Source organism: Porites lutea, chromosome 9 (assembly GCF_958299795.1).
Source record: "Porites lutea chromosome 9, jaPorLute2.1, whole genome shotgun sequence".
In the NCBI taxonomy this organism is placed as follows: Eukaryota; Metazoa; Cnidaria; class Anthozoa; order Scleractinia; family Poritidae; genus Porites; species Porites lutea.
The window spans coordinates 15,234,407-15,260,588 of NC_133209.1; the positions used below are offsets into that span (position 1 = coordinate 15,234,407).

A 26,182-nucleotide genomic window follows, 5' to 3' on the forward strand; every position below is an offset into this window, starting at 1 on the left:
CCCGAATCAATGTTGTCTGAAGTAAAAAAAAGACTTGAAGGTCCAAAATTCAACATTGATTTTGGGGGGAAGGGGTTGGGGTAGACAGGGGAAGGGGATAAGTATATCCACTATGCAAAAAGGGGCCATTTTATGGAAGTGTGTCAACACTTTTGTCCCTCATTGTCTGAATACAAAATTGTGCTACTGCACACAAGTTGAGCCGTGCATGACACTGATTTTAACTGAAATTAAAGGAAACAATGACATAATTATGTTATTGGTGGTGGGGGTGACATTGACTTATTCACGACCGAATTGTAGGGCCAATTCGAATTACGTGATGACGTAATAGAAGGGCTGCGATATCCAGAATTAACGTCGATATGGTTTACAAGCTGAAAACTGACGCTGAAACTCGCGCACATGAACAACTTTTGATGAATTTCAAGGGTATGCGTACTGAAAATATTTTTAGTAAAGTGAATCTTTCTCGTTCTTCACTTTATCCGATTGTTAAGGCGCAAACAATCATGGGTAGGGTAAGGATTGACACGTGGTGGAGATAGTCACTGGCCGGCCACGGAACTATGGAGCGTTAGTGAGGAGCGGCCGTCACTGCGTTCAATATCGAAACTACGGAAAAGTGAAGGTAAATTCATGGCCAATTGAATAAAAAACTAAGGACAGCGTAGCAAACATTGCAAGTGTACACGAAAACAATTACTTTCAATCCTACCTCGTGACACCCTGTGTGACATGATAACGCAACGCAAATAGCGTGACATGAGCGCATATGTCTGTGTATTTGGACAGCATTTCTTAAGCGAAACCCCGTGTTTTTGGCTATTGTCGGCAGAGAAAATGAAAAGAAAGCTTTGAAACGTGAACTGGTATTTGACTCTCAAAGAAAACAACAGCTCAAACTGAGGAAAACACTGCCTCCTTCGTGTTACAACGGTTAACCACGTTTCGGCAAAAGGAAAGTAACATTAGTCTGTTATGACCTCTTAATAACGATATGTATTCTCGTGGTTAACCGTTGAAACTGCTTATTTGCACCACATCGCTGGAATTTTTCTCGCCAAGAATACGTATTGCGAAGCACTTTCTACATAGCGGAATCTTCTTTTGCCTTTTGTGAGGAATTAGCGCATAAAAAAGGAAGATTTTCCAGCGCACGGCCGTCATCGATCAAGTGTTATCCCGCTTTCCTTGTCATCAAGTGAACTTCTGGGCCAAAGTAATTGCTGTTTTGGCGATGATACAAACTGGTGTGTCTATCTTGAAAACAATTTCTTTGGCATTCTGTGATTTACGAGCAGGGAAATGACATAGTTGTCCATCCAACATCAATAAAAAATCATGCCACTGAATAAATGGCAGGCGGTCATCTAAAATCATTACAACTAAAGTACATTCCTAACCTGGTCTAACCTGTTCGACGGCTACCTACGCTAAAGGTTTGGATCAGTTAGGTTTGAAAAGGTCTCCAAAAAAAAAACAAACATATATATATAGGGCATAGCACAAACGGCTGGCTCATCTTTTCACGTCCTTTCACTAAGGGCACAAGTCAATGTCATAAAATGCATGTCCCCTCCGTTACTTTGCAGCACTTCATTCGCTTAAGTTAACCATTTACCAGAACAATTTTCATTGTACCCTAGTGTTTCCATCCTTTTTCCACTATTGATAATACTTGCGAGAACATTACATCCGCAGCAACGGCATTGATCACAACACAAATGATTTCCTCTCGACCCGACATGGTATCAGGAACGCGCGCGGGAGTGCAAGATTAAGTAATGACATACGCTTCGTACATTTTACTCTACGTATACTACAAATCAGGATGAAACTTGACAAATTGTTGTTTATAAACAAACACTTTCGCCCATAGAGTAACGTCATCGCACAAAAATTCAGCAGCGTCAAAACTCTAGCCGGAAAACACAGATACATGTTTCAGACAATGAGGGACAAAAGTAGTTGACACACTTGTTTAAAACGGGTGCTTTTAACAAACATTTAATTCATTTATTATTTCATTCTTTTTAAACGCCGTAAATCCCCTCACCCCCCGAATCAATGTTGTCTGAAGTAAAAAAAAGACTTGAGGGTCCAAAATTCAACATTGATTTTGGGGGGAAGGGGTTGGGGTAGACAGGGGAAGGGGATAAGTATATCCACTATGCAAAAAGGGGCCATTTTATGGAAGTGTGTCAACACTTTTGTCCCTCATTGTCTGAATACAAAATTGTGCTACTGCACACAAGTTGAGCCGTGCATGACACTGATTTTAACTGAAATTAAAGGAAACAATGACATAATTATGTTATTGGTGGTGGGGGTGACATTGACTTATTCACGACCGAATTGTAGGGCCAATTCGAATTACGTGATGACGTAATAGAAGGGCTGCGATATCCAGAATTAACGTCGATATGGTTTACAAGCTGAAAACTGACGCTGAAACTCGCGCACATGAACAACTTTTGATGAATTTCAAGGGTATGCGTACTGAAAATATTTTTAGTAAAGTGAATCTTTCTCGTTCTTCACTTTATCCGATTGTTAAGGCGCAAACAATCATGGGTAGGGTAAGGATTGACACGTGGTGGAGATAGTCACTGGCCGGCCACGGAACTATGGAGCGTTAGTGAGGAGCGGCCGTCACTGCGTTCAATATCGAAACTACGGAAAAGTGAAGGTAAATTCATGGCCAATTGAATAAAAAACTAAGGACAGCGTAGCAAACATTGCAAGTGTACACGAAAACAATTACTTTCAATCCTACCTCGTGACACCCTGTGTGACATGATAACGCAACGCAAATAGCGTGACATGAGCGCATATGTCTGTGTATTTGGACAGCATTTCTTAAGCGAAACCCCGTGTTTTTGGCTATTGTCGGCAGAGAAAATGAAAAGAAAGCTTTGAAACGTGAACTGGTATTTGACTCTCAAAGAAAACAACAGCTCAAACTGAGGAAAACACTGCCTCCTTCGTGTTACAACGGTTAACCACGTTTCGGCAAAAGGAAAGTAACATTAGTCTGTTATGACCTCTTAATAACGATATGTATTCTCGTGGTTAACCGTTGAAACTGCTTATTTGCACCACATCGCTGGAATTTTTCTCGCCAAGAATACGTATTGCGAAGCACTTTCTACATAGCGGAATCTTCTTTTGCCTTTTGTGAGGAATTAGCGCATAAAAAAGGAAGATTTTCCAGCGCACGGCCGTCATCGATCAAGTGTTATCCCGCTTTCCTTGTCATCAAGTGAACTTCTGGGCCAAAGTAATTGCTGTTTTGGCGATGATACAAACTGGTGTGTCTATCTTGAAAACAATTTCTTTGGCATTCTGTGATTTACGAGCAGGGAAATGACATAGTTGTCCATCCAACATCAATAAAAAATCATGCCACTGAATAAATGGCAGGCGGTCATCTAAAATCATTACAACTAAAGTACATTCCTAACCTGGTCTAACCTGTTCGACGGCTACCTACGCTAAAGGTTTGGATCAGTTAGGTTTGAAAAGGTCTCCAAAAAAAAAACAAACATATATATATAGGGCATAGCACAAACGGCTGGCTCATCTTTTCACGTCCTTTCACTAAGGGCACAAGTCAATGTCATAAAATGCATGTCCCCTCCGTTACTTTGCAGCACTTCATTCGCTTAAGTTAACCATTTACCAGAACAATTTTCATTGTACCCTAGTGTTTCCATCCTTTTTCCACTATTGATAATACTTGCGAGAACATTACATCCGCAGCAACGGCATTGATCACAACACAAATGATTTCCTCTCGACCCGACATGGTATCAGGAACGCGCGCGGGAGTGCAAGATTAAGTAATGACATACGCTTCGTACATTTTACTCTACGTATACTACAAATCAGGATGAAACTTGACAAATTGTTGTTTATAAACAAACACTTTCGCCCATAGAGTAACGTCATCGCACAAAAATTCAGCAGCGTCAAAACTCTAGCCGGAAAACACAGATACATGTTTCAGACAATGAGGGACAAAAGTAGTTGACACACTTGTTTAAAACGGGTGCTTTTAACAAACATTTAATTCATTTATTATTTCATTCTTTTTAAACGCCGTAAATCCCCTCACCCCCCGAATCAATGTTGTCTGAAGTAAAAAAAAGACTTGAGGGTCCAAAATTCAACATTGATTTTGGGGGGAAGGGGTTGGGGTAGACAGGGGAAGGGGATAAGTATATCCACTATGCAAAAAGGGGCCATTTTATGGAAGTGTGTCAACACTTTTGTCCCTCATTGTCTGAATACAAAATTGTGCTACTGCACACAAGTTGAGCCGTGCATGACACTGATTTTAACTGAAATTAAAGGAAACAATGACATAATTATGTTATTGGTGGTGGGGGTGACATTGACTTATTCACGACCGAATTGTAGGGCCAATTCGAATTACGTGATGACGTAATAGAAGGGCTGCGATATCCAGAATTAACGTCGATATGGTTTACAAGCTGAAAACTGACGCTGAAACTCGCGCACATGAACAACTTTTGATGAATTTCAAGGGTATGCGTACTGAAAATATTTTTAGTAAAGTGAATCTTTCTCGTTCTTCACTTTATCCGATTGTTAAGGCGCAAACAATCATGGGTAGGGTAAGGATTGACACGTGGTGGAGATAGTCACTGGCCGGCCACGGAACTATGGAGCGTTAGTGAGGAGCGGCCGTCACTGCGTTCAATATCGAAACTACGGAAAAGTGAAGGTAAATTCATGGCCAATTGAATAAAAAACTAAGGACAGCGTAGCAAACATTGCAAGTGTACACGAAAACAATTACTTTCAATCCTACCTCGTGACACCCTGTGTGACATGATAACGCAACGCAAATAGCGTGACATGAGCGCATATGTCTGTGTATTTGGACAGCATTTCTTAAGCGAAACCCCGTGTTTTTGGCTATTGTCGGCAGAGAAAATGAAAAGAAAGCTTTGAAACGTGAACTGGTATTTGACTCTCAAAGAAAACAACAGCTCAAACTGAGGAAAACACTGCCTCCTTCGTGTTACAACGGTTAACCACGTTTCGGCAAAAGGAAAGTAACATTAGTCTGTTATGACCTCTTAATAACGATATGTATTCTCGTGGTTAACCGTTGAAACTGCTTATTTGCACCACATCGCTGGAATTTTTCTCGCCAAGAATACGTATTGCGAAGCACTTTCTACATAGCGGAATCTTCTTTTGCCTTTTGTGAGGAATTAGCGCATAAAAAAGGAAGATTTTCCAGCGCACGGCCGTCATCGATCAAGTGTTATCCCGCTTTCCTTGTCATCAAGTGAACTTCTGGGCCAAAGTAATTGCTGTTTTGGCGATGATACAAACTGGTGTGTCTATCTTGAAAACAATTTCTTTGGCATTCTGTGATTTACGAGCAGGGAAATGACATAGTTGTCCATCCAACATCAATAAAAAATCATGCCACTGAATAAATGGCAGGCGGTCATCTAAAATCATTACAACTAAAGTACATTCCTAACCTGGTCTAACCTGTTCGACGGCTACCTACGCTAAAGGTTTGGATCAGTTAGGTTTGAAAAGGTCTCCAAAAAAAAAACAAACATATATATATAGGGCATAGCACAAACGGCTGGCTCATCTTTTCACGTCCTTTCACTAAGGGCACAAGTCAATGTCATAAAATGCATGTCCCCTCCGTTACTTTGCAGCACTTCATTCGCTTAAGTTAACCATTTACCAGAACAATTTTCATTGTACCCTAGTGTTTCCATCCTTTTTCCACTATTGATAATACTTGCGAGAACATTACATCCGCAGCAACGGCATTGATCACAACACAAATGATTTCCTCTCGACCCGACATGGCATCAGGAACGCGCGCGGGAGTGCAAGATTAAGTAATGACATACGCTTCGTACATTTTACTCTACGTATACTACAAATCAGGATGAAACTTGACAAATTGTTGTTTATAAACAAACACTTTCGCCCATAGAGTAACGTCATCGCACAAAAATTCAGCAGCGTCAAAACTCTAGCCGGAAAACACAGATACATGTTTCAGACAATGAGGGACAAAAGTAGTTGACACACTTGTTTAAAACGGGTGCTTTTAACAAACATTTAATTCATTTATTATTTCATTCTTTTTAAACGCCGTAAATCCCCTCACCCCCCGAATCAATGTTGTCTGAAGTAAAAAAAAGACTTGAGGGTCCAAAATTCAACATTGATTTTGGGGGGAAGGGGTTGGGGTAGACAGGGGAAGGGGATAAGTATATCCACTATGCAAAAAGGGGCCATTTTATGGAAGTGTGTCAACACTTTTGTCCCTCATTGTCTGAATACAAAATTGTGCTACTGCACACAAGTTGAGCCGTGCATGACACTGATTTTAACTGAAATTAAAGGAAACAATGACATAATTATGTTATTGGTGGTGGGGGTGACATTGACTTATTCACGACCGAATTGTAGGGCCAATTCGAATTACGTGATGACGTAATAGAAGGGCTGCGATATCCAGAATTAACGTCGATATGGTTTACAAGCTGAAAACTGACGCTGAAACTCGCGCACATGAACAACTTTTGATGAATTTCAAGGGTATGCGTACTGAAAATATTTTTAGTAAAGTGAATCTTTCTCGTTCTTCACTTTATCCGATTGTTAAGGCGCAAACAATCATGGGTAGGGTAAGGATTGACACGTGGTGGAGATAGTCACTGGCCGGCCACGGAACTATGGAGCGTTAGTGAGGAGCGGCCGTCACTGCGTTCAATATCGAAACTACGGAAAAGTGAAGGTAAATTCATGGCCAATTGAATAAAAAACTAAGGACAGCGTAGCAAACATTGCAAGTGTACACGAAAACAATTACTTTCAATCCTACCTCGTGACACCCTGTGTGACATGATAACGCAACGCAAATAGCGTGACATGAGCGCATATGTCTGTGTATTTGGACAGCATTTCTTAAGCGAAACCCCGTGTTTTTGGCTATTGTCGGCAGAGAAAATGAAAAGAAAGCTTTGAAACGTGAACTGGTATTTGACTCTCAAAGAAAACAACAGCTCAAACTGAGGAAAACACTGCCTCCTTCGTGTTACAACGGTTAACCACGTTTCGGCAAAAGGAAAGTAACATTAGTCTGTTATGACCTCTTAATAACGATATGTATTCTCGTGGTTAACCGTTGAAACTGCTTATTTGCACCACATCGCTGGAATTTTTCTCGCCAAGAATACGTATTGCGAAGCACTTTCTACATAGCGGAATCTTCTTTTGCCTTTTGTGAGGAATTAGCGCATAAAAAAGGAAGATTTTCCAGCGCACGGCCGTCATCGATCAAGTGTTATCCCGCTTTCCTTGTCATCAAGTGAACTTCTGGGCCAAAGTAATTGCTGTTTTGGCGATGATACAAACTGGTGTGTCTATCTTGAAAACAATTTCTTTGGCATTCTGTGATTTACGAGCAGGGAAATGACATAGTTGTCCATCCAACATCAATAAAAAATCATGCCACTGAATAAATGGCAGGCGGTCATCTAAAATCATTACAACTAAAGTACATTCCTAACCTGGTCTAACCTGTTCGACGGCTACCTACGCTAAAGGTTTGGATCAGTTAGGTTTGAAAAGGTCTCCAAAAAAAAAACAAACATATATATATAGGGCATAGCACAAACGGCTGGCTCATCTTTTCACGTCCTTTCACTAAGGGCACAAGTCAATGTCATAAAATGCATGTCCCCTCCGTTACTTTGCAGCACTTCATTCGCTTAAGTTAACCATTTACCAGAACAATTTTCATTGTACCCTAGTGTTTCCATCCTTTTTCCACTATTGATAATACTTGCGAGAACATTACATCCGCAGCAACGGCATTGATCACAACACAAATGATTTCCTCTCGACCCGACATGGTATCAGGAACGCGCGCGGGAGTGCAAGATTAAGTAATGACATACGCTTCGTACATTTTACTCTACGTATACTACAAATCAGGATGAAACTTGACAAATTGTTGTTTATAAACAAACACTTTCGCCCATAGAGTAACGTCATCGCACAAAAATTCAGCAGCGTCAAAACTCTAGCCGGAAAACACAGATACATGTTTCAGACAATGAGGGACAAAAGTAGTTGACACACTTGTTTAAAACGGGTGCTTTTAACAAACATTTAATTCATTTATTATTTCATTCTTTTTAAACGCCGTAAATCCCCTCACCCCCCGAATCAATGTTGTCTGAAGTAAAAAAAAGACTTGAGGGTCCAAAATTCAACATTGATTTTGGGGGGAAGGGGTTGGGGTAGACAGGGGAAGGGGATAAGTATATCCACTATGCAAAAAGGGGCCATTTTATGGAAGTGTGTCAACACTTTTGTCCCTCATTGTCTGAATACAAAATTGTGCTACTGCACACAAGTTGAGCCGTGCATGACACTGATTTTAACTGAAATTAAAGGAAACAATGACATAATTATGTTATTGGTGGTGGGGGTGACATTGACTTATTCACGACCGAATTGTAGGGCCAATTCGAATTACGTGATGACGTAATAGAAGGGCTGCGATATCCAGAATTAACGTCGATATGGTTTACAAGCTGAAAACTGACGCTGAAACTCGCGCACATGAACAACTTTTGATGAATTTCAAGGGTATGCGTACTGAAAATATTTTTAGTAAAGTGAATCTTTCTCGTTCTTCACTTTATCCGATTGTTAAGGCGCAAACAATCATGGGTAGGGTAAGGATTGACACGTGGTGGAGATAGTCACTGGCCGGCCACGGAACTATGGAGCGTTAGTGAGGAGCGGCCGTCACTGCGTTCAATATCGAAACTACGGAAAAGTGAAGGTAAATTCATGGCCAATTGAATAAAAAACTAAGGACAGCGTAGCAAACATTGCAAGTGTACACGAAAACAATTACTTTCAATCCTACCTCGTGACACCCTGTGTGACATGATAACGCAACGCAAATAGCGTGACATGAGCGCATATGTCTGTGTATTTGGACAGCATTTCTTAAGCGAAACCCCGTGTTTTTGGCTATTGTCGGCAGAGAAAATGAAAAGAAAGCTTTGAAACGTGAACTGGTATTTGACTCTCAAAGAAAACAACAGCTCAAACTGAGGAAAACACTGCCTCCTTCGTGTTACAACGGTTAACCACGTTTCGGCAAAAGGAAAGTAACATTAGTCTGTTATGACCTCTTAATAACGATATGTATTCTCGTGGTTAACCGTTGAAACTGCTTATTTGCACCACATCGCTGGAATTTTTCTCGCCAAGAATACGTATTGCGAAGCACTTTCTACATAGCGGAATCTTCTTTTGCCTTTTGTGAGGAATTAGCGCATAAAAAAGGAAGATTTTCCAGCGCACGGCCGTCATCGATCAAGTGTTATCCCGCTTTCCTTGTCATCAAGTGAACTTCTGGGCCAAAGTAATTGCTGTTTTGGCGATGATACAAACTGGTGTGTCTATCTTGAAAACAATTTCTTTGGCATTCTGTGATTTACGAGCAGGGAAATGACATAGTTGTCCATCCAACATCAATAAAAAATCATGCCACTGAATAAATGGCAGGCGGTCATCTAAAATCATTACAACTAAAGTACATTCCTAACCTGGTCTAACCTGTTCGACGGCTACCTACGCTAAAGGTTTGGATCAGTTAGGTTTGAAAAGGTCTCCAAAAAAAAAAAAAACATATATATATAGGGCATAGCACAAACGGCTGGCTCATCTTTTCACGTCCTTTCACTAAGGGCACAAGTCAATGTCATAAAATGCATGTCCCCTCCGTTACTTTGCAGCACTTCATTCGCTTAAGTTAACCATTTACCAGAACAATTTTCATTGTACCCTAGTGTTTCCATCCTTTTTCCACTATTGATAATACTTGCGAGAACATTACATCCGCAGCAACGGCATTGATCACAACACAAATGATTTCCTCTCGACCCGACATGGTATCAGGAACGCGCGCGGGAGTGCAAGATTAAGTAATGACATACGCTTCGTACATTTTACTCTACGTATACTACAAATCAGGATGAAACTTGACAAATTGTTGTTTATAAACAAACACTTTCGCCCATAGAGTAACGTCATCGCACAAAAATTCAGCAGCGTCAAAACTCTAGCCGGAAAACACAGATACATGTTTCAGACAATGTGGGACAAAAGTAGTTGACACACTTGTTTAAAACGGGTGCTTTTAACAAACATTTAATTCATTTATTATTTCATTCTTTTTAAACGCCGTAAATCCCCTCACCCCCCGAATCAATGTTGTCTGAAGTAAAAAAAAGACTTGAGGGTCCAAAATTCAACATTGATTTTGGGGGGAAGGGGTTGGGGTAGACAGGGGAAGGGGATAAGTATATCCACTATGCAAAAAGGGGCCATTTTATGGAAGTGTGTCAACACTTTTGTCCCTCATTGCAGGTACCAACTCTGGGTGTCCGTTTGACAGAGGTGTTTGTATTATAGTGGGGTCCGTTAAGAGAGAGTCGACTGTTATCCTCTTTACATGGGGATAGGGCTATCTAGTGGACAAATCTTTGTCAAGTGGATAACACAATTGGTTTCCCCGACACGCGGCCACTGGATATTGATTAAATGTTTGTCAGGATGATTTTAGGCAATTATATACAGCGGTGTCATAAAACATCATAGGTCTCTATTACGCCATTCTAATTGCGCTAAGTTCCACAAAATATGACGTGCGCAAACAATTTGTAAGTATTTTGTAATTCGGTATAAGCTAAATAAACCATATTTACTTACTATTTTAGTAGGACTGTAAACTGGCTAATGACGACCCAGGTCACGAGAAACTTGTGACTGTAGGGCTTCCTTGTAGTCCTTTATCCTATAACTATTAATTAACCCAATAAATGTTTTGCTGCCCAGGATCTGCTTGTGACATAACACAGTCAACCCTCTCTAAGACGGACACCTTTAGGACTGACACGACGTGTCCGTCTTAGAGAAATGGTTGTCTTATAGAGAGTCAACTAAAAGGAGTAAAGAAAGGCAGGGACCAAGTCTAGGTGTCCGTTATACAGAGGTGTTTGTAATATAAGAGGTGACCGTTAAGAGAGAGTCGACTGTGCTTGCAACTAGTATCCTCTAGTTAATAATATAACAAGACTACCAAAGAATTGTGCTCTCCATGCAAAGAAACTCAACGTCTACTAATTTTAACCTGGGTTTCTCTCTCCTACGTTTAAAAGTATTTCCTTGGATAATTTTCTCTTTACTTTTTAAAGCATCCGATCATCGAATTGTTGACAAAACGAATTTGACTGAATTTGCTTTTCAAGTTTCATATCTGAATACATATTTGGCAGTAACCCTGGGTTATCTTAACCTTGATTTGAACAACCAGGTCCTGGGCAAAAATACTCCTTTACTTTGGTTTGTAGAATGTGTAAGGAAAATTTGTTAAAATAATTAAAACTTTCCGGAATCATCCAGGAAGTAGCAACTATATTTGCATAAAGTCAAGTATTACTTAATGCATAAAAATAGCCTTAATGTAGAAATTCCACAATATTTCGAAATACATTTTTTTAAACCTTTGCACAGCAGGGAAAGGCACCCAAACTTCAAGTAGCGCAGAGAATTTCCAAAGAAAACTTGAATAAGGGCTGATATTAGATTAAGAGCTGTCACCATTGTGACATCACTGTCAAAATTTGGTTCATGTGTAATCCATGTGTTATAATGGTTCTCAGTAAGACTAAGCTGAAGATGGTAAGGTATAAGATGTCCAAAGATGTAAGATATGTCTACCAAAACACTGGGTTAAGCTATCTTAAGACCTGAAAAATTACTTAAAGAAAAAGGGCGTGAAAAAACTGAAAGGTTTCTTGACATTACAAGCCATCTTCATGTACACGTCTCATATGATTTTCATAGTGCCGATGAAGAAGATCCTCACTTCCCATCTCCTCTTGACAAATCCAGCAGCTGTGTTTTTCAGTGATGGCTGATTGAGGGACTACCATACCACTGCATCCAGTCTCGCTCTGGGTCAGTGAGTTATTTGTCTTAATATCAAGTCTTTTACTTCCTGCTCGCTTAAGCTTACAACGAAAACTTTTAGAAGGACACTCCTTGCTGTGACGATTATGAGACTTTGCTTTCGTGTGGAGTTCTTCATGTTTCCTAAGATTTCCTTTTTGACTGAAACACTTGCCACACTGTTTACATTCATATGGCTTTTCTCCAGTGTGAATTCTTTCATGAATCCTTAGGTGTCCTGTTCGCCTATAACACTTGCCACAGTGTTTACACTCATATGGCTTCTCTCCCGTGTGCACTCTTTCATGAACCCTTAGGGAACTTGACTGACTGAAACACTTGCCACAATGTTTACATTCATAAGGTCTCTCCCCAGTGTGTAATTTTTCATGACTCCTAAGACCTACTGTGGTGCTAAAACACTTAGCACACTCTTGACATTCATAAGGCTTCTCTCCAGTGTGAACTCTCTCATGAACTCTTAGGTCTTTTGCTATGCTAAAACACTTACCACAGGTTTTACATTCATGAGGCTTGTTCCCAGTGTGAATTCTTTTGTGAACCATTAGGGATCCTGCTTGGCTAAAACACTTGCCACACTGTTTACATCCATAAGGCTTCTCTCCACTGTGAACTCTTTCATGAGACCTTAGGGCTCCTGATGTGCGACAACACATACCACACTGTTTACATTCATATGGCTTCTCTCCATTGTGAACTCTTTCATGATCCCTTAGGGAACTTGACCGACTAAAACACTTGCCACAATGTTTACATCCGTAAGGTCTCTCCCCAGTGTGTACTATTTTATGTCTCCTTAAGTTCTGTGCTAAGCTAAAACACCTGCCACATTGTTTGCATTCATAAGGCTTCTCCCCAGTGTGAAGTCTTGCATGAATTTTTAGGTCGCCTGCTACACGAAAATGCTTCCCACACTGTTTACATTCATAAGGCTTCTCCCCAGTGTGAACTCTTTTATGAATTTTCAGGTGTCCTGCTTGGCCAAAACACTTTCCACACTGTTTGCACTCATAAGGCTTCTCCCCAGTGTGAACTCTTTTATGAATTTTCAGGTGTCCTGCTTGGCTAAAACATTTGCCACACTGTTTGCATTCATAAGGCTTCTCTCTAGTGTGAATCCTTTCATGAGACTTTAGGGCTCCTGATGTGCGACAACACATACCACACTGTTTACATTTATATGGCCTCTCCCCAGTGTGAACTCTTTCATGAATTTTCAAGTGTTCATAAGGCTTCTCCCCAGTGTGCACTCTTGCATGACTCCTTAAGGCACCTGCTTGCCTAAAATACTTGCCACACTCTTTACATTCATAAGGCTTCTCTCCAGTGTGAATCCTTTCATGAGACTTTAGGGCTGCTGATGTGCGACAACACATACCACACTGTTTACATTTATATGGCCTCTCCCCAGTGTGAACTCTTTCATGAATCCTAAGGTGTTCTGCTCGACTAAAACACTTACCACACTGTTTGCATTCGTAAGGCTTCTCTCCAGTGTGCACTCTTCCATGTTTCCTTAGGTCTCCTGCACCACGAAAACATTTCCCACACTGTTTACATTCATAAGGCTTCTCCCCTGTGTGAACTCTTTCATGTCTCCTTAAGGCTCCTGCCTGGCTAAAACACTTGCCACACGTTTTACATTCATAAGGCTTCTCTCCAGTGTGAACTCTTCCATGTTCTCTTAGGTCTCCTGCATCACGAAAACATTTCCCACACTGTTTGCATTCATAAGGCTTTTCCCCACTGTGAACTCTTTCGTGTTTCCTGAGGTATCCTGCTTGGCTAAACCACTTGCCACACTGCTTGCACGTTAAGGACATGGAGTGCAACCTCCTTTATTCAATCCTATTGTCATAAAAAGTAGCTGTTAAGGCTTATCTTTCTCAAACTCATTAATAATCCATAAAGAAAACACAAAGAAAATTAATGTTTAATGAGTGTCTGGAAATCAGATGAAAAACTCCTCATTTTTGCATCCTTAATTTCGCCTTATAACATCCTTTTTCAGGGGGTTCATTAAGGGCCGGGCACCGGGCAAATTGACCGGCTGTGAACACGACTTTGCCCGGCTGCTTTACATCTCAAAGAACTTCTTTTTAATACAAGGAACGATCAAAAACAGTTTTAAGTTACAATCGTGCCCATTTCTTGATGAGTCTTATCGAGTGTAAAACATACTTTGCCGTGCAATTTCCACTTTATTACACGCGGCATGAAATCCCCTCGTTCTTTGTGTGTTAAAAACAAGAATCGCCCCATAACACATTGCGAAAAGAACTGTGCTTCATAAACGACCACCTGAAATGTATCAGTGTTGCGAGCACGTGAGCATGGCGGCCCAGAAAAGAACGCGTTCGATAGCGTATTATATTATTTTTCGACTTTAACCAAAGGGCCTCCAGTAGAGAAAAGACCAAGAGATGAGTAGACTTCTTTGTGATTTAACCTTTTACTTGCCTGTATATATTGAATGGCTTAATCACCATGTTCAACGAAGCGAAGCGTGATTTTTATTCGTCTTATGGTTTACGCCAATGAATTAATTTTCGGTGCGTTCACGTTAAAACAGTGCTCCTCCCGTCTAGTCATTGAAATTTTAAAGATAAGTTGATTACGGCTCAGCTGCTGACGGTGAGTTTGAGTAAAGATTATTATGAGCAGAGCTATTAAAACAGAACCAAAAAGTCCAATTTGTGTGGTGGGTATTGGTATCAAATCATGATTAAATTGTCTAGAAAAGTTATCTTTTTTTGGTTGTTGAAAGTCATTGTCTGCAGCTTCAAAATGCAGGAAAACACATCCTTACGACTATAGAATTTCAAAATTTTCCGGGGGAGCATTCCCCCGAACCCCCTAGAGGGCAAGGCCCTCCGGGCCTTGCCAATTCTTTGCCCGGGTGTCAAACTCAGTTGCCCTCCTGTTCAAAACCTTAATGAACCCCCTGCTTTTTGAGAAGTAATATCAAGCAGTCGACACAGTGTTTCATAACCAGATGAAACACCTCGAAGTTCGTCAAAAATACTCCGCTGGGCGTCGTACACACATACATATATATATATGCTTTATTTGGTAAAGCAGGTTGAGAGATGGAAGCTTAAGCTGATGTGGATCTGCTAAACTATATTAAATAATTACATAATGATAAAAAATTACCAAATGTATTAGCTATACAAAAGAAATGTCAAAATATTACAATACATACTATCTAAATTAGAGGAACAAGAATTTCAGCTAAAAGAATACAAAAGAGTACGGCATGCGTAAATTAATAAAATAATTTGTGAAAAAGGTAATCTAAAAGTAAATAAAGTCATCACTGTTCTTGTATGTAACAGTGGAACTGGTCCCAAAAAGATAATCCATCAATAGATTTAGAGTGTTTTGCAATATTTCCTTTAAAAGATGCAAGGGAAAGTGATGACTTGCTCTTTACAGGTAGAGCATTCCATATTATGCTGACGCGATGAGTGAAAGAGTCACAGAGTCCTTTCCACATGTGAGATTGTCCCTTAAATTGTATTTAGTCACACGCTTAGTGAAGAGATTTGTAATACCACGAGAAGCTAAGTTGTAGTAAGCTTGATAAGCAATGCTCGCCAGTCTTTTCTTGTAAAGATATTATAAGGAGTACCATTTAGCTTTAGATAGAACTTCATGCTTAGGAATGGAGGGACTTATATTATGAATAAGAAGGGCAGCACGGATGTGTGAGTCTTCCAGATCCTGAAATGAGTTTGATCAGGCCCATAGAGAAATACAATAAGTTACACTAGGTAATATGCCTTTAAAATAGATAGTTTCTAAGGTGGTGTGGTCAAAGGTTTTCATCTGTTTAAGTTTGTTTAATTTAGCATTAAAATTTGCAGTAATGGATTTAATGTGGGGTGACCTGCAAAGTTTATTGTCTAAAGTGACTCCCAGACTTCAAGAGTGAGATACACAGTTTATCAAATTATTTTCTAAGGTGATAAGCAGAATTGGTCCAATGAATGGCATCTTTAATTGATACAAACTTAATTTCAGTTTTGACAGGATGAATGGATATGCAGTTTCAACGTGCCCAGTTTTGTAATTGTTGCAAAATGTTTTGAACATGAGTACAACTAGAGTCAATAGAGTCATCAATTACATAGGCAGTGGAATCGTCAGCAAACAGTTCCAGGTTGGATGAGTCTAAGGAGATAAGGAGGTCATTGTGAAGGTACTAAAAAGTCTGGGTCCTAGTAGAGATCCCTATGGTATGCCTGAAAAGATCTTCATTATTGTTGAGTTGAGCTGTTGACTGACACTTTGATTTCTGTTGCTGAGGTAATCTAAGATCCAGTTGAAGTCGTCGCTGCAGAGGCCAGAGGCTTGCAGCTTCAGAGGCAGAAGTTGATGGGAAACACAGTCTAAGGCTTTTTGGAAATCTATAATGATGACACCGACAGATTTCTTCTGATTTAGGGCGAATCTCCATTTCTCTGGCATGTGAAGTAATAACAACTCTGTAGATCTACCTTTCCTAAAGACCCATTGTGAGTTGCTAAACAGATTGTTATGTTCTGGAAAAAGTCCATTTGTTTGCAGACCAGACTTTCTAAAAGCTTGCTCGGTTGACTTAGCAGGGATATGGGACGATAGTTACCACAATCCAACTGACTGTCTTTTTTGTGGATACGTTTTACTTGAGCTGTTTTCCACTGTTGAGGAAATTTTCAGTCAGCAAAGCTCTTCCTTGCAATGACGAAAAAGCTATCAATGAAGACATCCCCTATTAGGTGAAGCTCTCTCCCTCCTAAGTTATCTGGCCTACAGGCCTTACCCCTTTGAGGTGACGAATCGCACAGTTAGATACAAGTTCCCCATTAACAAATAGAGATGGAAGGGTTGGGGTCACTCTGTAAATGTAGTTTGTGAATGGAGGGAGATGAAGTACAGTATTGTTGTTCAAGGTTGAGCATATGTTTGTAAAATAAGAATTTCAACATTTGCTTTCAGGGTATCTTCTGTGAGAAGTAACCCTTGTAAATCCTTAATGGAACCAATTGAAAGGGAGTTGATGGTGCCTTGGAATGATTTAGCTACTTTCCAAAATTCTTTACTGGATTTCACATTGGAGAATTTATATTTCCAGTAAGACAGTTCAGCAGATCGTAATAGTTTTGTGCATTCCTTTGTTTCTGGTAGTTACTCCATTGAACAGAGCCTTTTGGAGTGTTTTGGGCTTCGGTGAGGAGTTTGTATCGTTTGTTCATTCCTTTCCTCAACGAAGAGTTCATCCATGACAAGTTATTTGATCGAACGTTAATTTTCCTGAGGGAAATGTGGTGATTAATGATATACTTATACAGAGTTTCCTATGCCCAGACGGAATCATCAATGTCATCAAATATGTCACAAATGTTCCAAGGAGCAGATGCGAACTCGTGTCTTAAAGCAGAAACATCTACATTCTTAAAATCATGAATTACTTTGAGAGCTGGCTTGTGATAAGTTCTCCTAAGATTTATCACGGCGTAAATCAAGTGGTGGTCAGAGATCCCTAGGTTGTCGTATTTTCAACTCTCTTCTCGGAGTTTTATCTGGAGATGAGACACTGCATCTCATGCTAGATGTAAATGCTTCTTAAATGAGAAAATTCAGCTAGATAAAAGAGCCACTGCTATGCTATTGCCACTTGTCTTCCAAAAGAAAAAAAGCATTATGAATGACGCGAATTCTATGAAAGTGAAATGAAAAGCACGAAATCAGACACTTTGTAAGACGGAATCCACCAGGATTTCAATTGAGTAATTTTAACTTGGGCCACCTGTGGTTAACATAAAGAACACAATGTTATTTTTATGGTGCACCAAAAACAATTACCCTCTGCGCTTTTTAATTACAAAAATAAAGAACAAAACTATCGAACGTAAGACACGTACATGTACTGAATTTCTACATGTACGTGCAGGTGTTTATGTAGATGAGAATTTAAATTGGAAAGAACACGTTAACTTAATTGCCGATAAGGTCTCTAAATCTATTGGCATTATAACGAAAGCCAGATTCTATCTTTCTATGCCATCGTTGCCTACCCTATATTTTGCCTTTTTCCAAGTTAGCCTAAACAGGTTCTTTTCTATGTTTTAAAAAACATAGGTACGTTTAACATGCATGAGCTATTTTGAATGCTTCAGTGTAACCGTATCGACAATCTACTGATTTGAAATTGGGCATTGCTGAACATTTATGAAAATGCGAACCGCTGCACACAGCTGAGTCGATCCTCAAACTATAGATTAACTTTCTTTGTCTTTCCTTTGGACATCTGGTGCAAAACTAAACAAATTGTTAAAGTACTGTGAATGTCAACCCACCAAACATTGCTTACAAAGAGGACTCGAAGGTTTCAAGGTATCTTCATGGTTTCTTAAGATAATAAAGCTTGACGAATACTGAATAGCTAGGACTCCTGACTTGATTCTAAAAATGTTATAAGTTATTGCTTCTTAAAAGAAAAGAGCCTTTACTTAAGGCACTAGTTACAAAACTAAAGAGGTCTCCACACGTTCAAGTTACTATTATTACTGTACAATTCGTACATAAAAGAATGCAAATTGTTTACTAGAAAGTTTGCTTAAACGATTTTAACAAATCACCTCGGCTTTACAACATCATAATGCTTCATGCAACGTTGAGATTGGTAGCCTAACATTTATTTACTTCCTAGAAAATTATTACTGCCGAAATATATTCGTACTCATATCATGTTATTCTACTCAATAAAACAATATCTAATTATTTTGTCAATCAGCTTCTGCCAATTTTATTCCCTAACACTATTGTTTGTACTTAAGTTACGTATCTTTACTAAATAAAATATCCTTCAACAACTATATGACTCTTAAGCAGAAAGCATGTATAACGTTGTGCACTTAATTCAAGATAAAGATAAAGATCTGTTGAACTTTGTAACCAAGAGAATAAAGCTTGTTTACAGGATTAACGTACCTCGTACAGCTTTCAAAAAAAATGAGCTGCCTTTTAAACTTCTAAAACCACGATTGATTTATAGGCCACATACTCCAGAATTAAAGTCCATATCTAAATTTCAATTATTGTTTCATTGGACGAACTTTAAAAATATATGACCTGTTTTATGCTCTACCTTAAAGCAAGTAAAACACAACTCATAAATTAAGAAACACGAGCATTGTACCATTTGCAATAGCCAAATTAGGTCAGAAATGTCTTGAAGCAGCACCCACACTAACATATGAACCCTTAAACAGTTGCATAAGTGTTCTCAGTGTTTGAATCATGGAGATATTTCAATTCTAAACATGCTTCTAAACACCTTTTGTAATAACAGATGAAAAAATTGTGAAGAATCAAGATGGCGATCTCAAAGTACCCTTGTTTGACCTTAAACAAATATGTCATATTTAGATGCCAAAATCTCATTGGTTCCTGAGCATCAACCAGTACCCTCAACCTCATTGGCCCCTGCGACAGACATCCAAACACACAAGCCACAAAGCCACAAAGTTACATATGCTCAAACCATTGACATACAGTGTATGAGCTATTTTGAATAAATGGTAGTTAGCACAAGTTTAGGCTATTTAGGTTCTTAAATAGGTTCTTATTTTCTGAAGAAAAAAAAAACAGTATAGCAAACAGTATTTAGTGGTTCAGCTTATTCCTCATAAAAAATCTGCATACTAAATTAGAAGTTTTGTAAAAATGAATAAATTAAGAAGAACTAAAGCACTGATGTCAAGAAATTTGAAGGCCTTTCTCCAAAGAGGACTCTGACTTAATGTATCTTATTTGCCCAGGGGGACAGATTTTTTCATACATTATTTTTAGAAAATAAGAACATGATTCAAATTTTAGGCTAACAGGTTCTCATATAGAGGGGGTGTTACTGGCAAATTTTACGTGTAGCCTAACAGGTTTTTAAAATCCAGGTTCTTAGTCACAGGGTTTTACTCTATTCAATTCATACAAATGTCATCTCATAGGCAACAAGTACAAGCAGGTAAGTTTCGTATTCCCAGGTAGCCTACGATGAGTGCTTTTTTTCATGTGAAAGCAACGCTAATGCGGGGCAAATTCTGGGCGGAACACAAACAAACATGAGAAAACTGCAGCTGAGTTGCTGGAAAACGAAGAAAATCTTAAACATTTTAATGTTTCAGTGGGTTTAAAACTAACTAACAGGCCTAAAAAAATCATTGTTTCCATCAACAAAGGAAAGATCAGCTCATCGTCACTGAGAAAAATAACAAGCCTAACGAGAAATTTAACAAAAGAGTGGTTGGCCTGTGAGTTCAATAAAAATACAAAGATGGCCTCAAAATCCTCAAAACATGGTAATATCCCGAAGCAACTTTAATGTTAATTTCCAGTGATCAATAAAACTTCTTTTAAAGGATACCTTTCACTGACCTGGACATATATGGATAGGAAGCCTGCAATTAAGTTAAAACAGATTCTCTGTTGACATTTTCTAACCAAGTGGATGAAAAATCTTGTGCCTTTGAAATAAATGGAACAAGTACATTTGGTGAATAAACTTCAAGATGGGCTGAAGCTCTGCATATATTCCTTGTACTGTAATTAAGTTAAATCAGTCTGAAAAAAGATGGCTTAAGGTGGCTTACTACAGTTTTTTTCCCAATAACAATGTGCATGATGCTTGCACTAAGCAAGCCATGCAAGTCTCTCAACCAAACAAAACTCCTGCCAGCAAGACAAGGAAAACCTGAAGATCAAACAATATGAAAACCTTCTGAAAAAAATTCCTTGTTATGCTGTGGTTTCTAAGAAGTAATTTTCTAGCAAACTTTTTAAATATTTAGGTTCAGAAAATGTGAGTAAAACTTTTTATTTTACTGCTGGGCGTGTCACCTATGTTGTTTAAAATTTTTGAACACTGTCAAAAACATTATGAACAAGTGGATAATAATTGGTTTAATTTGTACCTGCATTATCTGTTCTAGTTTATGATTTTTAAAATACAACAGTCACTTTTGCAATGAAAATACTAACATGCACTTGAAACAGATGAGAAAAAAATGTACTTAAAATGATTCAACTCCCAGCTTAAGAAACAAAGGAACACAACCAGACTACATGTAGATAAGGTTTGGTTTTTCAATCTGTTTTGCAAGTTATCATCAATAAATCCTAAATGTGTGAAATCTAAAAATTTTATGCATGTGAAAATAAAGGTTTCTCTAACGTCGTGGTTCTAAGAGGAATAAAGCTAAGCCATATTTCGGTCAACACTGCCACTGACAGAGTATGTGATAAACAACACAATTAATTTTGCCTGCAGAGGCTGACACGAAAACAGATGTACATTGGTACCTTTATATCTCCCATGAGAGACTTCTGACCGGCAAGAACGAGCAATGACTTTGTTCACAAAAAATTGTCGACAAGTCTTTCTGTGAAGGCGGTTTGCTGCGATGCAGTTTGCACACATTTATACTCAGAGAAACTGTGTGTAGGCATTTTGTTAACAAATAAATTATCTTTCATGTTCCAAAGCAAAGTCCCCATGAACAAACAAGTCCTCACTGATGGAGCACAATATTGTTAACTACTTTAATATGGAGACACAAAGCTCCAGTTGACTTTTAATGTAAGAATAATTCTTCGTTTTCACTGTCACGCAATAAACATGGCACAAACAAATAAATTGGAAACTGTCCAGTGGAAGAAGCCAAGAAAATGAAAATATGTTATAAAGGACTAATATATAAACAATTTGTCCAAATCTCAGGTCTTTGTGGCCCACAGTTTCTGAGTTATTTGCTGAAACATTTCATGCACCTCTATTAGAGCTTTGTATGGAGACACCATATTGGTGGACAGTACGAAAACAACTGGAGTTCACTTTTTCTATAAAAGCTCTTCCTTTTCACTCAAGAGCTAGCATACGTGTGCATAAAGTCATCTTTTAATACTTGAAATGGCGAAACTGCTGAAAATCAAGAGGAGAGACTTTTTTCAGTGAGACAGCATTTCTATTTTGGTGCCACGCTCTGTGAAAACTTGAAAGTTCAAATTACTGTATTTTCGAAATGAAACATCCTTCGGGGCTGGAAACTTGTACAAAGATTTATTTTCTATTCAACTTCAACCTAGTGTGAATCAGAATTCGTAAAACCTTGCTTTTTTGACTTTGCAATCTGATGACGTCACTGTGAAAACCATCAATAGTTGTCTTTCATGCTAAAATTATCCATACCATGCGAAGAAGACAAAATCCTCTTCGGTTTCACAAGTGAAGCAGTATTATCATCCACAAATCGAGGATGAAGTGAGCTTTAAAAAATCCTATTAAATGTCACCATATTCCCTTTTCGGAACTTTTCAGTGGTGAATGTTCAGTTGTGGTATCCACGCTGTAACAAACCGTGCAAGGATCGGATGGTCCAAAACACATTTTTAGCTTGACAGATGGTGGCCAGAGGAGTTTCTCATCCCAGGGCCGTCTAGGAATATAAAAACCTTTTAATTTTGGCGCGAAAGTTCACAGTTAATTTATAATTTCACATGTGAAAGTCCAAAATTGCCATGGCAACCTCCCGTACGTCTCCAAGATGGCGACGAAGATTATAAATGTTGTGAATGAAAATGTGACGAATTGTTGATGTCAGGGCATTGAAAGACGCTTTAGAAAACCTAAACACACGAGAAAGCTCATCAAGAAGGATTCGTTTTGTCCAAATCCTTAAATTTTCCCGAGCCTTTTAGCTCGTGCACTTTAGTTTACTTCATTTTCATACAGCGAAGACGGCCCCCTAGTATAAACGAAAGCTTGCGGTGAAGAGCTCACTTTTTTGCCTCAATCCTAACACTTAGATTATTCCAAGATGTATGTTAAATGTACTGAAAATTTTTACTTACCTCTAGTAGTCAGCAGAATTTTGCAATCTCAAGCTAAACAGTCAACACATCAACTAAAGCTAAACAACCGCTTTCTGTCCGAAGGGTGACAAATAGTGCTTAGTCTGCCTCGGACAACAATAACCGTGTCCACCGATGCGGTGCGGTAGCCTCAGTCCAGTCAAAATTGGTTCAACATCAAACCAACAGAATTTTTTTCCAGGCCATTTGATTAATTTTTCGATGGCTGCTAAACAACATACTAAAAATTAGCCAAATTCCTCTTGGTGGTAAACGAAAAAAATTTGCATTGATGATTTTCAACTTTTACCACAGGACACCCAGTTTCAGCAACATCACAAGCTCAGACAAAGCCATTTGTATCATTGTAGTTTGTTGTAAGTTTTAATATAGCTGTTTCAACATTTGCCGCCTGGGGGATTTATCAGGGTTCTTAAGATCCGACGACGGCGACAGCAACGAGAACGTCAAAAAAGCAATAGGTTTAATAACCAAAACAACAAGTTTGCCCATCACGCTTTTTTGTACTTTTCTTTGCCCTCACTGCACGACTACGCCGTGAAAAGGCCTAATTTCACGTTTTACGGGGGAAGCACACAAGCGACGATGAAATTTCCTCTCTCTTTCTGAAGTTGGATATGATTCATAGGGATTCAACTTTAGGAGGGTTCACCTACATTTGACAAAGTTAGTGACTTCGAGTAATCGCGATGAAGATTGAAAGATCGCGAATTCACTTTTTCTGCGACGGTTTTGCTGCCGTCGCCAACCTCGGATCTTAAGGTCCTTATTTGATACGTAGCCTGCGTAGCGTTTACCCTTACCCTCCCCCTCCCCTTCTTCATGTTTTCGCTGTCGTTTTATTTTTCGCGCTGCCCAAACCGGAAATCCCGTTCCTCGGACTTTCTTTGCACCAAAACAAAACAAAACAAAAAAATAAAATTAATGTAAATTTGCCTGAGAAGTGGTTTTTTGAGCGTTTTTGAAAGATTTTGAGTTCGCTGTTTACTGTTCCCCCTATAGAACGACAAGGGTAGAATCAATCTATTAATCATAACCTTTACAATTTCCTCAAATTTGATTGATGCATTAACTGCTTTATTTTTCATTTATCATTGTGTAGTGGGTTGTAATTGCACAGTGTAATCGGACAGTTGGCTGTAGTCGGATACCTGTAGTAGGACAGTTACATTAGCCAATCATATTTTAAAAGTGCACTCAGCTAAATCCAAATCCACTGGTCAGCTGACTTGACCGCCACTTTGATTTATATGTAGTACTCACTGTAGATAATCCACTGGATGTAATATAGGCGGCCTTATGGTGTCTATAGATGTAGTCGGACTTTGCTATGTCCGAGTACAATCAGCTCGAGTTTTGTCGGATAGTGCGGTCAAACACATCCGTGAAAAGTATAGAGTTTTTCGCCCGCTGGAATGGATAATAACGAACACAAGTAAAATTTGACAATGTCCAGCACCTTAATTAGCGATCAGTCCGGGCCATAACCATTTCTGGATAAGAACTGCACGGAAAATTGGTTTAAAAAATAATTCATTTATTTGAAACACTCAGCATACAAGTCTTGACATTATAATCCTGCAATCTGAAAGGGGTAAGTGGACGATTTCCAGTACAAATTCATCATTTGAACGTCGTGGTCTTCCACTAGCACTAGAGATCAAATCCTGTATTCAAAGAAACAAAAACTCCGGGTGAAAATGCAGGAAATAGGTCACCCCTCTCAACGCGAAACCAGCGGCAAAAATAAGATTTGTTGCACAGCATAATTTACTCACTAGGATGGAAAGAATTATTAGATAAAAGTCGTTCAGTCCTGAACGATAATAATTATATAGAAAAAACTGGCTAAAAGCGAAGCTCTTGTTAATAGATTTATAAACAAGAAAATTAAAATCGTGTAACGCTAAAGTCTTAAACGAGACGATTCACAACGACGATTTTTAGCGCAACACGGCGTTGCAACATTCTTGCGACATTGTTTCGAATGGTTACAACATTGTTCCAGCATTGCAACACTGTGTTGCGCTAAAAACTGTCGTTGCGAATCGTCCCGTGTAACATCACCTTAAAAGTCTGGGTGACCATGCGATTTCCCGCCAAAAAGACCTCGAGTGCATTGGGTTGCCATACCTGTTGAGTTATTTTACATTGGTATGCCTGTGGTGCCGATGGATGGACGGGCGAGTGTAGAAGTTCACTTTTTTATTGCCTAGCGATACTGGTGCTAAGTTAATGACCATCTGCATTTTAAAGCATTCAAATGTTGTGACAAGTATTATAACAATAAAATGAATCCACGAGCGTAGCCAACGTCAGGGGCCCTGTTGTTTCTTACACTCCTTTAGTGTGTAGAAGTCGTTAAAAGCAGTATCCAGCCGTTTCCAATTGATTTTGAAGGGGGTCTTCTTTTTCTACACACCGGGGGAATTATGTGGAAAAGGTCAAAAATTTTGTATAATTGAAAATCGTCAGGAGCCGTTTTGTTTCTTAGACTCCTTTAGAGTCTAGAAGTCGTTAAAAGCAGTTTCAAGCCATTTCCAAGTTATTTTGAGGGGGGGGTCTTCGTTTTCTACACACCGGGGGGATTGTGTAGAAAACGAAGACCCTGGTCGAAATTTGGCAGAATTGAAGATATTGTTGTTTCTTACACATCTAAGGTCGAGATACCCGTTTCTAGATATTTATAAGTGATTTTGAGGGGGTCTTCGTTTTTGGGTCTTAGGTCTTAGGTCTTGGTTTTCTACCCACCCTTTGGTTATGTTCTTTAACTCTGAGACAGCCAGGTCATAATATTGCCATCTCTTATACTTGTAGGACTAAGAAGTCGCTAACTTTCACGATTAAGAGTAGTAAACTTCTCCCTTAACAGTTAGGGAAAGTTCATTTAATATGACAAGGGGGGGGGGGGGGTGAAGATATTGAGGGGGGGCTCCGAAAATTTTAGACACCCGAAGGGAGGGCTCTGAAAAAATTGTTGCGCTAGGAGGGGGGGCTCCGAAAATTTGTATACTTTAAAACCAACACATGACATCATCATACAGATCGGATGGTTTTCAACTCAACAATTTAATGACCTGTGCAACTCAGCTATATCACGTGGTTTACAGATATAACAAATGTAGTCTCAGTAATTATTACACTCTTGTTCATCCCAAAAATGCTTTAGAAAATTGTATCACAACTGTAT

At 39.1% G+C, this 26,182-nt stretch overlaps 1 pseudogene; it reads right to left on the reverse strand.

Annotated features, from left to right (window-relative positions):
• Window positions 1–26,182, reverse strand: part of LOC140948928 (uncharacterized) — a 68,324-nt pseudogene that overhangs the window by 30,099 nt on the left and 12,043 nt on the right.